The sequence below is a fragment of the Neomonachus schauinslandi genome, chromosome 1, assembly GCF_002201575.2.
Source record: "Neomonachus schauinslandi chromosome 1, ASM220157v2, whole genome shotgun sequence".
In the NCBI taxonomy this organism is placed as follows: Eukaryota; Metazoa; Chordata; class Mammalia; order Carnivora; family Phocidae; genus Neomonachus; species Neomonachus schauinslandi.
In genome coordinates this window covers 82,896,968-82,911,639 of record NC_058403.1, presented here as the reverse complement: position 1 = coordinate 82,911,639, position 14,672 = coordinate 82,896,968, and the positions used below count along the sequence as shown (strand labels likewise).

Below are 14,672 nucleotides of genomic sequence, written 5' to 3'. Positions count from 1 at the left end.
TCGGTCCATTTATAATACAATGGAGCCTCAGCCAAGTATAGTCCTCTCTCTCTGAAACAAGATACTATGGTACAGTGACTTGAAAATGTGCAGGGGTGGTGCCTGGGTGGCTCAGTCGGTTAAGCGTCTGACTCTTGATTTTGGCTCACATCGTGAGCTCAGAGTCCTTGGATCGAACCCCCCATCAGGCTCCTCGCTCAGTGGGGAGTCTGCTTGAGATCCTCTCCCTCTGCCTCTCACCCCACTCTCACACATGCTCTCTCTCTCTCTCTAATAAATAAATATTAAAAAAAAAAGAAAAGAAAATGTGCAGGGTTCATTGTGGGAATACTCTTAATAATCCATGTTTTTGGAGCACCTGGCTGGCTCAGTCAGTGGAGCAGGTGACTCTTGATCTCAAGGTTGTGAGTTTGAGCCCCACGCTGGGTGTAGAGATTACTTAAAAATAAAATCTTAAAAAACCCCCCAAAACCCACATTTCTAATTCCAGCAATACTTGGCATGTAAGAACAGAGGACAGATTTTTCTAATCTCATATATAGTGTATATATGTGTTGCTGGTCTTGCTATGCTCCCAACATTGGACAAGTATGATGAAAAGACTAGAAGATTTAACTTCTGACTTTTATTCTCTGCTAGGTCATTCAATAGACATCAGGCCTGCAGCAAAGGACTTTCCCAAGTTGAAATTTCCTCTTTATAAAACAGGGGTAGTGTGTTTGTTTTGTTGGGAAATAGGTAGATTCATTTTGTTGATGCTTATCTGAAAGTTTGAAGAAGGCTAAGAGATGCAAATTGTAATATTTTACTGCAATAAGAGAAATGCTAAAATTTAGAGACGTGAAGGACATAATATAACTTTAAAGCAGTGAATGGAAAGAAATGAAGCACCATGGCTTTTTCCAGATATATTTCTTAGATAACGCTGTCAGTTTATTTATCAGTCTGTTTACCTTCTCTGCCTCTGTTTCTGAGTTATGATAACATATAAGAAGCTTCCAAAAATACTTACCAAAATCAGTTGGACACAGTGCAGCGATTTAACTCCTAATGACAACCACCTCTAACTATGAATGACATATAATAAATTATGTTTGAACTGGATTTTCAGCTGCAGATCTGTATTCTGCCACCCAGACAGGCCTATAAAGTTGCACTTGTGGCCTTAATCCCACTTGGATGTGTGCCCCGCTGCCTCTACTTTCCATCATTCTGGTGCTTTAGTCTTCTTGAATAAGTGAACAATCTTTGTTTCTGTACCTTATTAGGCCAAAGACCATAACAGCTAGTGATGGCATCGGCAAGCCCTGCAGGCAGGATTCTCTGCAGACCCAGCCAACCTCCAACAAACCCCTTTTTATACTCCTGTTTCTAGGAAGAATTATGATGGCGGTGCCCTGCTGTTGATCAGTCAAATCTGTGGTAGGCCTAGAGATAAGTCCTGTAAGTGTGGTGTACTGTAAAACAGCGGCTCCCATTCATTAGTAGCTTGTGTGTAATAAACCACCAAAAAGGGGGGGTGGGGCGGGGCAGCAGCTGCAGCGTGCAAGGGCAAACAACGCATCTCATTCTTGGGAGCCAAAACTTTGTAATTTGCTACTGGGCAGCCTGCTCTGGCTGACATTCTTTCTGATAACATAGTAGTGCTCTATCTATATTTATAGTTTGACTACTAACCCCAGAGATTCCATGTGGTAACTGTGTATATATATTATAACAGATTGTTAGTAAGGAAGACATGAAAATAATATCCAAGCGACTCTGGCAAAGAAAACTGCCGGGTTAAAGGGACATTGTCCTCCACCAACTGATAACCTTACAAACATTTATGTTAGCCATTGTTTTTAGAATACTGGCTTTATAAAGATGATACTTCAACGGATAACCAGCTAACATGCACGCAGTGGGGATAGTCCCTCGGAATGAATTATGTTTCTTTGGTAATACTTTTTTTTAGATGTAAACATGTTCATCAAATAGAAAGGTATTTGGGGGATGCTTGTTGTTTTTTGTTTTTTTTTTTAATTAAAAAATAGCCTATAAAAGTGTAAACTCAGTTTTATTTTTAGGCTAATTAAGGATCTAAGAAACACTAACTTTGCAAAACTACTACAAATTACTTATCTGCCTAAACCAAAACATAGGGAGCAATTTAATTGTGAAAGGAAGACAATACACCTGTTGGGGGAAAAAAAAAGAGAACACTGTCAGTAGACCCTTTTCATGGGTCAACCTAATACAAGGGAAACACACTTGAATTTGCTCACCACTGCTTCATGAGAAGATGAAAAAATGCTACGGTTTCTGTAATAAACTCTTTCTTTTTACATCCAAAGCAGGTGCATGGCATTGTGATATCAACACTGTACTTGTTCCTCATCAGCCCCCCACTGCTCTTCCAAATGGGAAGGGAATACTGTACATTCTAGGCATTTTTTCTTTACCACTCAGAACTCAGGGTCAGGAGAGTGGCTCTAGCCAAGTGGAAGGCCTGCCAGTTGTTTTGGAATTCTTGCAGGTGTTTAAAAAGCAAAGGATTCTTTTCAGAGGCACATCTGCATTTGTCATATGCCATTTGTGCTAAAGCCTGTGGTGTTTTTGTTTGTTGGTTTGACAGATTGACATGTAATGGCCAGGACCATCGGGCGGCTACTCCCAACAAAGTCATTCTATTCTGATAGCTGGAGTTCTCTAGAAATCAACTGTCCTGAATTACCCATGATTTTTCTCTGCCCTTCAAAGGGAAATGTGTTGTTCTAATGTTCTTTTGGCTTTTTGTTTGCTTTCACAATTTTTTCTGGTCACATTGTTTTAATTTCGAAGTTTAGATGAAAGAGGGACTTTGATAGGACGGTAATATCCACAAAGAGTTTTCAAAACCAACCAGTCCTTAAAATTTGCTCAGAAATTGTTCAAGAGATTTGTGGCATTTAAATACAGATTGGGATGTCATAAAATTTTTAAAAATTAAGAGAACACCTCTGTGTCAGGGAGGAATAAGGGAGCTTAAGAGAGGCAAGAACCACAACTTTTAAACTTTTTAATATTCTTTTTTTTTTTTAAAGATTTTTATTTATTTATTTGACAGAGAGAGATAGCGAGAGCAGGAACACAAGCAGGGGGAGTGGGAGAGGGAGAAGCAGACTCCCTGCTGAGCAGGGAGCCCGATGTGGGGCTTGATCCCAGGACCCTGGGATCATGACCTGAGCCGAAGGCAGACGCTTAACGACTGAGCCACCCAGGTGCCCTAACTTTTTAATATTCTTAAACGCTAAAATAAAATCCTCATTTTAAGTTAAGAGAGGCAAGAACCACAACTTTTAAACTTTTTAATATTCTTAAACGCTAAAATAAAATCCTCATTTTAAGTTATTTTTGAAACCTTTTTTCCTTTCTCGTATCAGCGAATAATATACCTGAGTTTCATATATTAGCCTGTGTGTCTTAGCAATCATGTTACCACCAAGCCAAGTAAACATGTGTGAAAGCAAACTTTAGTACGGTGTCTTTTGTTGACGATGCTAAATCAGAAACCCTTGTTAACATTCTCCATACATAGGTAGTGTCTCACAGAATTAAGAGTTCAAAGCTCACACTTCAAGTATTAACTTTATCGTCGACGTTACGTTTCTGAATTTTTTTACGCTCTTGCGTCAGGTCTTTACCCCGTCACCACAGAAGACCTGAATTAACAAAGGAATACCAAGTGTTCATGAAGCACATGCAAAATGTCACAGACATGTCCAGAATACCACTTTCCGTTTACTCCATTGGCCTACCCACGCCCTGAATGTACATCTCCCCTCGCCTACATAATACCACCTTACTGGGGGGAACCATTCCTTCAGCCCGAGAATCTCGGTTTGGGTGTCTTATTCGTCAGGCCGCAGTCAGCGCCTCCGGTCTGTGTGCATACTCCAGTTTCCATGGAGCCCTGCACTGGAGAAAGAGGAAAGGCAAAACAAAACAAAACTGTTCCAGGTCTTGTAGTGGCTGGTTCAGAGCTGGCCAAGGGAACCTGGAAACAGCAGCACATCGCCATGGTGTGGGTGCGAGATTATTAAAAGCCAAAGCCACGTGGTTAACTGTGAAATGGGAAAAGGGCAGTTGTTTTCCCTCTGATGGCGACAAGTCAAATCTGGATATTTGAAACATTTTAGTAACATGAATTTCATGTATTAATTATTTTTTTAAAAAACGTCCTGAAATAAGGATTCCTTCCCTATGACCTCCAATGGAACTTGGGCTAAAGGAAGTAGGAATTAAACATACTCAGGTTTTGACTGTTTGCAGTTAGGTTGCCAGATTTATCAAAAAAAAAAAAAAAATTCAATTTCTATTTAAATTTTAGATAACAATTTTCCAGTATGATATTGCATGGGGCATACTTATACTAACAAAATTTGTTGTTCATCTGATACTCAGATTTAACTGAGAGTCCTTTTTTTAATCTGGCAACTCGTTTGTAGCAATTTGATTAATGACAAATTCATGACCAGAAACCTCATGGTTTGAAGGGCTTAGGGTATTTTTTTTAATTAGGTTTTATTTTCCTGGGGTTTATAATTTTCTTAAGAATTTCCGTTACCTACTTAGAGCAATGGGGTTAATTATAATAGCTGTTATGATTGGGCACCTGCCCAAATACAACTAGGTGCTTTCCATTTATTATCTTACTTAATCCTCACAGCAACCAGAGGAGGCAGATGATGATAACCCCATTTTGCAGATGAGAAAACTGAGGCCCACAGACATTACATAATCTTTCCAGAGTTAGAGAACTAACAAGTGGAAGAAGTAGGATTGAAAACCAGGTCTGTCAGCTTCCAGAGTTGGGACTGTTCCTTTTATCTGCACTAACTTGTTAAGTGTGGAACTTCGTTGAAATCACAAATAACGGTGGAATCCGCTAACTACAACTCATAATGATCAATGTCATATTGCTAGTCATCTTTGTCGGGATGTGTCCTCTCTTTCTTGCTAGTTTCCAAGACAGCATCAGTGTCTCAGATTCTTAGTACCTTCCCTTACACAAGTTTAGTCACATAATTTTATAATGTTACATTAAAATGTCATTTTATTTAAGATAATTTGGATTGAACCAAGTGTGTCTTCATTGTTATTCCAAATGTTAAGCATATTGTCACAATAACCTTCACTTGGTCAACAACCTCTGGCTCTATTTGTCCATTGTCTGTATATTCTGTATTGTTGCACTTCCAAAGTTTTACTTGCTTTATACACTCCTCACAAAGCTTGAACATCAGCATTTCCCTTGCCAAAATACCACGATAGACGCAATTATTGCTTCCGCGCCTTATCCTTCCTTGCCTTAGACGGGCCAGGGCCATAAAGTACTGAATTTTAGGCTCCTCTCCCCCTAGAGATACTTCAGCCGGTCGTTTACCTTGGCCTGCCGTGCCTTGTATGATGTAAATACTATTATACAGTGACGCCCCTCCCCCTAGCCCTCTTATGGTTCTTTGATATTACTTAGAAGGTGATTACATAGCTTCATTTATTTCTATGAATGCATAGATTTCATGGTCATTAAAATAATCAGACTCATCAGCTCTCCCCATGCTTAAATAAGATCAATACAGACCAGAACAGGGGCTTCTTCACTCCTCTCTTTGAGAGTTCTTTTCCTTCTCTCACTATCCCCTCACCCTCTGCTCTAAATCCTTCCCTTCTTTCCTACCCTCAAACCCGGCATATAGGAGAATACAGTAATTTTTCCCAGTTCTTTCTGTAATGGGTCACGCCACGTATTCACCTGTTTTCCAAGACACAGTGAAGTTTTGCCTTCATACAAACTGTCAGAAGCAGCTGTAGCAATTTGAGTGTTTGCTAGAGAAAAAAAAAAAAAAAAAGCCTGCTGGCCCTGCCTTACAAACCAGTTCAGCAATGAAATGGTTAATGGGATGAGTAAAGGCTATTTTTAAGTCTGGCTCCCCTCTCTGATGCACTCTTGAAAATTCACCCTGTACTGCAGAAATCCTAAATTGCAGTGCCCTGCACCCCACTGAAACTCTTCAGTCTGCTGTAAGTAAGCCTCAGCATGGGCAAGATTGGGGGTGAACAGCTGGAGGAGGGGCTCAAGCCCTGGGCCTTTGTAATGGAGGGGCGAAACACTGAGATCCTGTGGAGAAGGAACACAGAAACCCTCAAGGCACAGAGAAATAGACCCAGACAAAAGCCCCGTTACATGGTTGCAAATCACCCCACTGCTGTTATTTTATTTACTGTGGTCTGCAGGAGGATTGTTTTCTCTTTGCAAAATTTTTAAGCTTCATGGGCTTTTCTCCTCCACAACAGTGGTCACTTATACCACAGTGCCTCATAGAGACCATCTTCACCTTCGGTTTTCTTAAGGAAAGGGGGGCAAAAAAATCTTGCCCAGTCAGAACGCAACAGACAGAGACTGAAGCTGATGAATTTCTAGTCTGCCAGTTCTTTTCCCAAGATGACAGATTGAAATACTGTGTATTTAAAATATTGACTTATATTGGTTCTCTTGGTGTGGTTTTGCTCCTTGCTTTTCTGTCTTTATTTGATTATTTTTCTTAAAGATGACACCTGCATTCATGCTTTTGGACTTAGGTTTATTTAGATGTGGGAAGGAAAGCCAAGGCAACAAAAATTTTGTATTGACTCAATCACAGCTATATAAATGAACATTTTTCCGCAGTAAAAAGACAATTTTTTTTTTCAGTTTCAAAATTGATAGAGAAATACCGTCCTGTCACTATGGCCAGACAAATGCTGTGAGTTTGAGGTTTTTTTCTGTTGGAGGGTTACGAGAGGAGGAAGGCTGACAGAAACAGTTATTTTTAAAATCTGAAGGGAAAAAACTGTGAGTGCCATTCTCTTTTGTACAAGTTGCTTCGGGTATTTGTAAAAAGGGGTTCTTGCCTCCCTGCAGAGGGAGGGAGAGAGGCCCCGGAAGAAAAAGCAGCTTACTTCTCTGTATAGAAATATGTGGCTGACTTTGGTAAACATTTCTCTACAATTGAGCCAGAGCTGCAAGCTGTGCCTCGGGGTAGCTGAGGAGGAGTGAGCTTCACTTCACCAGAACCGGAGCCGTAGAAGGCCTTCATTGTCACGACTGTGGAGTTACAAGGGGAACTTGCGATAAGTGTGCTCAATTTAAGAAAAATAAAAAAAGTGAAATCTTCCTATGACAAAATCCACGGAGGTATTTACAAGGTGTTTGAGCAGGTAATTAGCACCCAAACCAGGTTTCAGGAAATAGTTCTGGTCACCTCAAATGAAGAATATATAATGAGCTGAAGAGCTTGATTTTCAATGGATGATTTACCCAGGACAATAGGCCAAACAGAACCGGGTAAAGGGTTTACAAATGGTAACTTGAGAAGCAGTAGGCTTCCTTCCTGGGAGCTTAATTCTGTCCCCTTCTTCTAGTACCCTCTCCCTTCCCTTTGACCTCTCTTCTTCCATCACTAATACACACAAACCGTAACTTTTCTTGAAAGTTTGAACGGAGTCCTTAAAAAAAATTCTGTCAAAGAAACGTGGGGAGGCTACAAAAAATACAGAGTAAAATTTGCCTGTTGGCATCTAGACTTGACTAGTTCTGGGCTATTTCGGGCTGAAACTTTGGAGACTGCGTTTTAGCTTACTTGCTGAGGGACGTTGTAGAGTCTTTCCTTATTGGTCTCTAGCACTGATTAACAAGTGAGGCTGAAAAGATAACCTGTTCTTTTCCAGGGCTATTCCAGAAGACTGACAATACCGAAAACTGAAGATGACCCACGTTCAAAATGGTTCAACATTTCTTAACTGACAACGTTACATGATTTTGTTGGTTTAAGAAAGACTCCGCTTATCCATAGGCACTATGGTTGCTCTGCTGTAAGCATTAGTATTTCTAGTAAAATAGTAAAAAATGCCACAGTAACTCTGGTAACAAAATGAACAATAGCAGTTACCTTTCATCTACTGAGCCTCTTGTATATTGAAAGGTGAATTTTACTTTATCATAATCTAAAATGTTTGCACGATTCTTATTTTGCTCATTTACATTTAGGTTCTCCCCCACCTCCCAATTACCTTGGGCACACATTTAAAGCTAAAAGAAGGTAACTTAGATGTCATGTTTTAAACTAGGAAATAGGTTCAGAAAGTTCAGATTACTGCCCAAGGTCACCTACGTGTCACAACTTGGACCAAAATCAAGATTTCCTAATTTCTAATTTTGACTGTTTTTTTTCCAAGGCATTCGACCATCTTCCTATGTGGTTAATAATATATGAGAGCTGCCTAAGAATACCAATTTCTACTGAGGCATGCTCTCTGTCATTAAGTGCTCCAACAAACTGTTAATTAAGATTGTTTTGAGCTGTTTACCAATTTAGGTGATGTCAGATACTTCTCTTGGATTCTGTTAGCGTCTTGGGATGGCAGAAAATTCTGTTGATTCTGTTGCCTGCGGTTTGGCCATCTGTTCTAAATCATGATTGCGGCTGCCATTTGGAAATCCATAATCTGACACTGTTACCAGAATTGTACATTTAAATTGCATTAGGCTCTTTGTGAGTCACAGCCCTTCATAAGATCCCCTTAATTTTATAGGCTGTCCACAGAGAGTGCTAAATTTTAAGGTTGAAGGGTATAGTGAAGAAATTCTACTATTGTTCTCCTCCCCAGGCATTTTGTTAAAGAGGTCTGAGGTAGAAAAGAAAATACTGGAAGGTGCAATGTGATGACTAAGCACAAAATGGTCAGGAAGGGTCAGAAATAGGAATGAAATCGTAGGTATTTCTGTCAGACATATAAAGTTCTCCCACAAGGCATACTGGGTACTCATCTAGGAAATGATCAACACAATTCAATGTGCATGGGACTATGGAAGACTTCCAAGAAGTATTCTGTCTTAATATAAATGTTTACTTAAAGAAACAAATTTGGATGTCACACTTTGCTCTTTCCAGAATTAATTCGTAGTTCCTTAATGTTCCTAATATCCTTTATCATTCAACTTAACTATTAAGCCCTTAAGGGGTAAAGCTTTTTCTGAAATAATGAGTTAACACAAAAAATACATAGAACAGTGTCTGGCACATAGTAAGTGTTCTGTAAATGTTTGCCATTATTATTCATTTGTTCATGTATCATTTACTGGGTGCGATTCTAGTCATTGGAGACTCACTAAAGGTGACAGTCATGGGTCCTGCCCTCAGGGAGGTTATAGTCACCTGAAGGAAGCAGGTAAGTAGGTTATAACACACATACCTACAACAGTATACAGAAGATGTTGTGGGAACAGCTAGGAGGGGCAAGCAGATTTCCTGGGCCCACCCTAGATTTGCTAAATCCCAACATTAGGTGGTAGGGCCCAGAAATCTGTATTTTCAAAAGCTCCTCAGACAATTCCAAAGCAGCCTGGGGTGTTTGCTTAATCTAAGTTAGGCTGGAGGAAGATTTCTGGAAGAGCCTTTCTAGAAGAGTTGATATTAGAGTTGGAATCTGGAAGAATGGACCTAGGCTAAGGGAAAATTGCTCAAAGAAAGGTACGAAAGTGCCTCTCCTGTTTCGAGACCTGCTGGTAGATGGGTGTGGTTGGAGGGAAGGACTTGAGGAAAAGGGTTATACAGGTAGGATGACCATATACATCATTACTCAAAATAGGACACTTTTGAGAGTGAAAAGAAGTGTTATTAATAATTATGTGGGAGAATAGATACCCTCTTTAGGAGATAATGCAAGGGGGCACACAAGAGTTCGGAAGAGATCTCAAGGGTCCTTCGGAGTGGAGCTTTTGAGTATTGCCCAGAATGATGGCAGCCATTGAAGAATGGGGCAGACTGATGACAAGATCAGATCTGTCTTTTAGAGTTCTTGCTGTCTTGCCTATGGGATATTATTCTAAGCGAAATTGCCAATTTTGGAGAATAGTTCATGTTTATACAATTTCTTTGAGTATGTCATTTACAGTTATTCTTTATAAGGATCCTAATGTAATGCTGAAAATGCACTTAGCAATTAAAATCAGATGTAAAGGTGGCAGTCTGAGAAATCCACAGTGCTAGCTAATAACTGGTCCTAGAAAAACATCATTTCATTCACAGAACAATATCCACATTCACTCATTCATTATTTATTAAATACCTACTATTTATTTAAAAAAATTTTTTAAAGATATATTTATTCATTTGAGAGAGAGAGAGAGAGAGAGGCAGCACTGGGTGGGGGGTGACGGGGGGATAGGGGCAGAGAGAAAGGGAGAGAGAGAATCCCAAGCAGACTCCCCACTGAGTGTGGAGCCTGACGCTGGAGTGGACCAGGACCTGAACCAAAATCAAGAGTCAGATACTTAACCAACTGAGCCACCCAGGTACCCCTAAGCACCTACTATTTACCATTCTTTCCTTTAGGTACTGGGGAAACAGAGTGAATAAGCAGATGAGGTCCCTGTCTTTATGAAGCTTACATTCTAGCAGAAGAGATAGACAGTAATTAAATAAATATGTAATATAATTTTAGGTATCAGTAAGTGTTGAGGAAAAAGTCCAATCAAGATAAGAGGCTAAAGGATTAGAGAGTGACTAGTAGTCAGGGAGCTGGTATTTTAATTAATTTGGTTAGAGACAGCCTCCTTGAATGGTACTGCACATGTGAAGGAGTGAGCTATGTGACCACTTGACATTCACATGTTTCAAGTCTGCTTGAAAAGGAAGAGGAAGTGCAAAATCCCCAAGGTAAGAACAAGCTCGGTGAGTTGGAGGAGCAGAAGGAAGAACCTTAAATTGCTTTCTGAACAGGCCACTCCGAACTGCATGTCATGGCCTACAAGGCTTCATGCGATTTGGCCTTTATCTACCTATCCTACCTCTTGAGTCCTACAATTTGGGAGGGAGCTATGGCCTGTAAGTGGACAGTCCTTGAGAAGTTTGAGGGAATCCTGGAGACTCAGGTTAAGGAAAGCTAAGTAACTGAGTAACTCAGTTTTCCTTAACCTGAGTCTCCTAACTCTGTTATTTTGAAAGCATTTTTTTTTTTTTCAAGAAGAAGAAAAGAATTCTAACACTGAGCATCTACAATCTACTGGCAGAGTGCTTTACGAATGTCATTTATTGAAGCCTTATACCAGCCCTGTGGGATTAGCAATATTGTCACCATTTTGTAGGTGAGGAAACAAACTCAAAGAGTTCAAATAACTTTTGCATGGTTAGATTCTATTAAAAGGTGATTTCAGATCTTTTTGCCTCAAAATGTCTTTCAATTCTGTGAAGCCATAAGTAATATGAAATAAGGTATACCAGTAATACATTCTACCTGAAAGTCAGTTCCTGACAGCAGCTCCAAGGCACCTTGTAGAATAGTACCTTTTTTTCTGCATGAGGAAATCTCAAAGACTAGTATATAAACCTTGCATAGAATGTAATATTCCATTTCCCCCCACAAAAGAAGCCCATAATAAATAAGAAAGCCAGATTTTAATTCTGGTGCTGTAGCTAATTAGGCCTGTGACCTTGGTGTGTCCTTCTGTCCATCTGAGTCAAGTTTCCTGATCTGCAAAATGGGTGCTATAATTTAAGTCTAGCGAAAGTGCTTTGAAATGGGAAATGATAAACACATAAAAGGAATTACAACTTTACTGTAAATATATTTGGCTAATAAAAAAACCTGCCCTAGTGAATGATGGGTTCAATTTCTGAGGTTGGGAAGATTAAAACACACGTTAAACACAAACAACTGTTGGAGTGATAGATAACTGTAAATTTCTCTCTCTTAGCTAAACAGGCTATTTTCACCTTTCATTCTTTTTCATCTTTGAACTCGAAAGTCTATATAGAAAGGGAGATGACGTCACCTGGAGTTTGAGCTGCTGCACGAGGGTTATCAAAGACAATGGCCAAGAACAAACTAAGAGGGCAGAAGTCCAGGAATGTATTTCATATAGCCAGCCAAAAAAACTTTAAGGCTAAAAACAAAGCAAAACCAGTTACCACTAATCTTAAGAAGATAAACGTTGTGAGTGATGAAAAAGTTAACAGAGTGAATAAAGCTTTTGTAGATACACAAAGGGAACTTCCACATTTCTCAAAAGACCTTTCCCTTGAACCTCTACAGAACAGCTGATTCCTCAGCAGTGTCATGAAAATGAGCCAGTTAATGTTGATGAAGCAACAAAATTAATGGCTCAGCTATAATACACTGGGGATACATCAAATGCCCCCCAAAGAGCAATATATTAAATGTTTTGTACAGTTTTATTTAAAAAAAAAAAAAGTCTAGGGGGTGCCTGGGTAGCTCAGTTGGTTAAGCGTCCAACTCTTGATCTTAGCTCAGGTCTTGATCTCAAGGTTGTGGGTTCAGGCTTCACGTTGGCCTCCACGCTGGGTGTGGAGCCTACCTAAAAAAACAAAGGCTATACAGAAAGGATAAGGAGCTGTTGAGGCTACTGCCAAGTGAGACAAACTATGGGGTGCCTTCATTTTAGGCAGTAGAAAAAGAACAATTATTTCTAGAAACTAAAAAAAAAAAAAAAGACAAAAGGAAAGAAAAGAGAATGGAGGGCAGGTAAAAATGAAAAATTTCCATCGATCTAGGGCCATTTGGCCTTCTGTGGAGTGACTTAATTTTAATCAGCTGTTTTTGGCCAATTATGGTCTACCTAACCTATAGTCAGGGCTAGGCGCTGAATAGAACCTAACTCCTCAGCGCTGTTAATATCCTAAAGAGCTGTCCATTTACACCTGCCCAGCAAAGAAGTCTGTAGCCTCTTCAGGCACTAGGACTCCTGGGTTGGACTTGCACAGGCTATCACTATCGTTCCTGCAGTCCAGGGAAGGAGGCTGAACTAGGAACAGGAAAGTTCACTTAGGAAGAGTGGAGTCTGGGGAAGGCTGTAAGATGTAGAGCTGGTAGATAAAGATCAGTTAATACAGGGGATGGCTATAGCCTTTCAAAACAAGGTCCGAATGGTGGAACCTTCTTTCCTAACTTTTTGATTCACAGTTTTAAATTTTTGTGCTTCCCCAGAAAAGCATATGTACTACTGAAAGAAAGAAAGGAGAATCCAAGTCCTCAAAAAGTCCCTGTCAACAGTAATCTTTTAGAACCAAAAAAGGAAGGTTCTACCTAGAAGAATCTAAGTGGAAAGGAAAGACTCCCACTATTATACTACTATTCAGAAGACTGAGCAAGAAATTAATTATTGTGGCATTTTTCTTCTTAAAAATGTCCCCTTTACTTGAAGAAGATCCTATGTAACCCTTGTGTTTTCAGATGAAGATTCAAGATCTCTCCATGAGACCTAACTGGATGCAGGGGTTAGCTGGTGAGGCTGGACAAGAGCATGGGCTCTGAAACCACATACCATGGTTTGAATCCCGTCCTTTCCACTTCCTAGCTTTTGTGACCATGGGGAAGTTACTGATTCTCCTTGAGCCTCAGTATCCCCATCTAGGACATGAGATTATTCATGCATGTCTACTAATTAGGATTTAATAGGACAATGGGAAAAAAAGATGCAAAATCACTGAGATACATTCAATAAGGCAACATGTATTAATTCCTTTTCTCTCTCTTCCTTATTTGGTAAAGCACCCACATGTCCTTACTAAAGCTTTCTAAAGGGCAATCAGTAGGAGAGTATTTTGATCTGAGATTTGCATAGCTAAATCTTCGAAGCTTTTCAAATTTTAGGGTCAGAGGCAAAAGGCAGGAGTTTTAGAATAATAATTCATTAGGCTGTAAATCCCTTAGCATTTGGGAATTCTCCTTTCATATTTTTATACAAAGCTATTCACTCAGTATTTATTATGTGCCAAGAAATGGTTTTAAGTGATTTACATTTATTCTTTCACTTAATTCTCACACACCCTAAAATAAAGGGTCTTTGTTCCCATTTTAGAGGCAAGAAAACCAAGGTTCAAGCTCGTAAGCACTGGACAGCTTCCTTGGAACCTGATGCCTAGTAGATACTCAATAACTAATTCATGGTTGAATTAATAAATTGCCCCGTTAGACTTGTAGAGCACTTTCAATATATACATCCTTTTCATGCACCAGATCTTGTTTTATCCTGTTTTAGGCACTCAAATCATTCTTTGCTTCTTCTTTCGCAGACTGGGAGGGACCTCATTGCTCTTAGATACAAGTAAGTGCCTTAAAATATTAATGGTTTTGAACAGAGTAAGACAGGTTTTCCAATTCAGTCCTTCTGATTGGTAAAGTCTTCCAAAGGAGGGAGGGAGAAATTGGCAGGAGCGTGCCCGATTCTAAATAGCCCAAACCTGCTGCTCATATGCTCTATTCCTTGCTAAGAGTGGAAAGCCAAATGACAAGACAAAAGATGAAAGTAAGTTTTGATGTTAAAGTCTGCTTTGGTGTCCTTGTAATATTGTCATAGATCATTTATATTAACTTAATATAATTACTTTAATAATGATGCATATTATAGATAGACGACTCATCTTGAATGCAAACCATAGAAATTAAACAAATTAAGTATTTAGCGCAAAGGTTTTTTTTTTTTTCCTTCTTCTTCCTTCTCCTCTTCTTCTTCCTCTCCTTCTGTGTCTCTTCCTGAACACAGGCAGCCAGAGATTCAGGCCCCCAGATTTCTCTCTGCAGAGTGTACTTTACCTTTTGGATGGGACTTTAAAGACTTTAAACAGCTTGAGACTTATAGTTTGCCACAG

General features: G+C 39.6%; 1 pseudogene; it reads left to right on the top strand.

Annotated features, from left to right (window-relative positions):
- Window positions 1-11,869: 11,869 nt before the first annotated feature.
- LOC110582585 lies at window positions 11,870-12,176 on the top strand (annotated as a pseudogene).
- The last annotated feature ends 2,496 nt before the right edge of the window (window positions 12,177-14,672 follow it).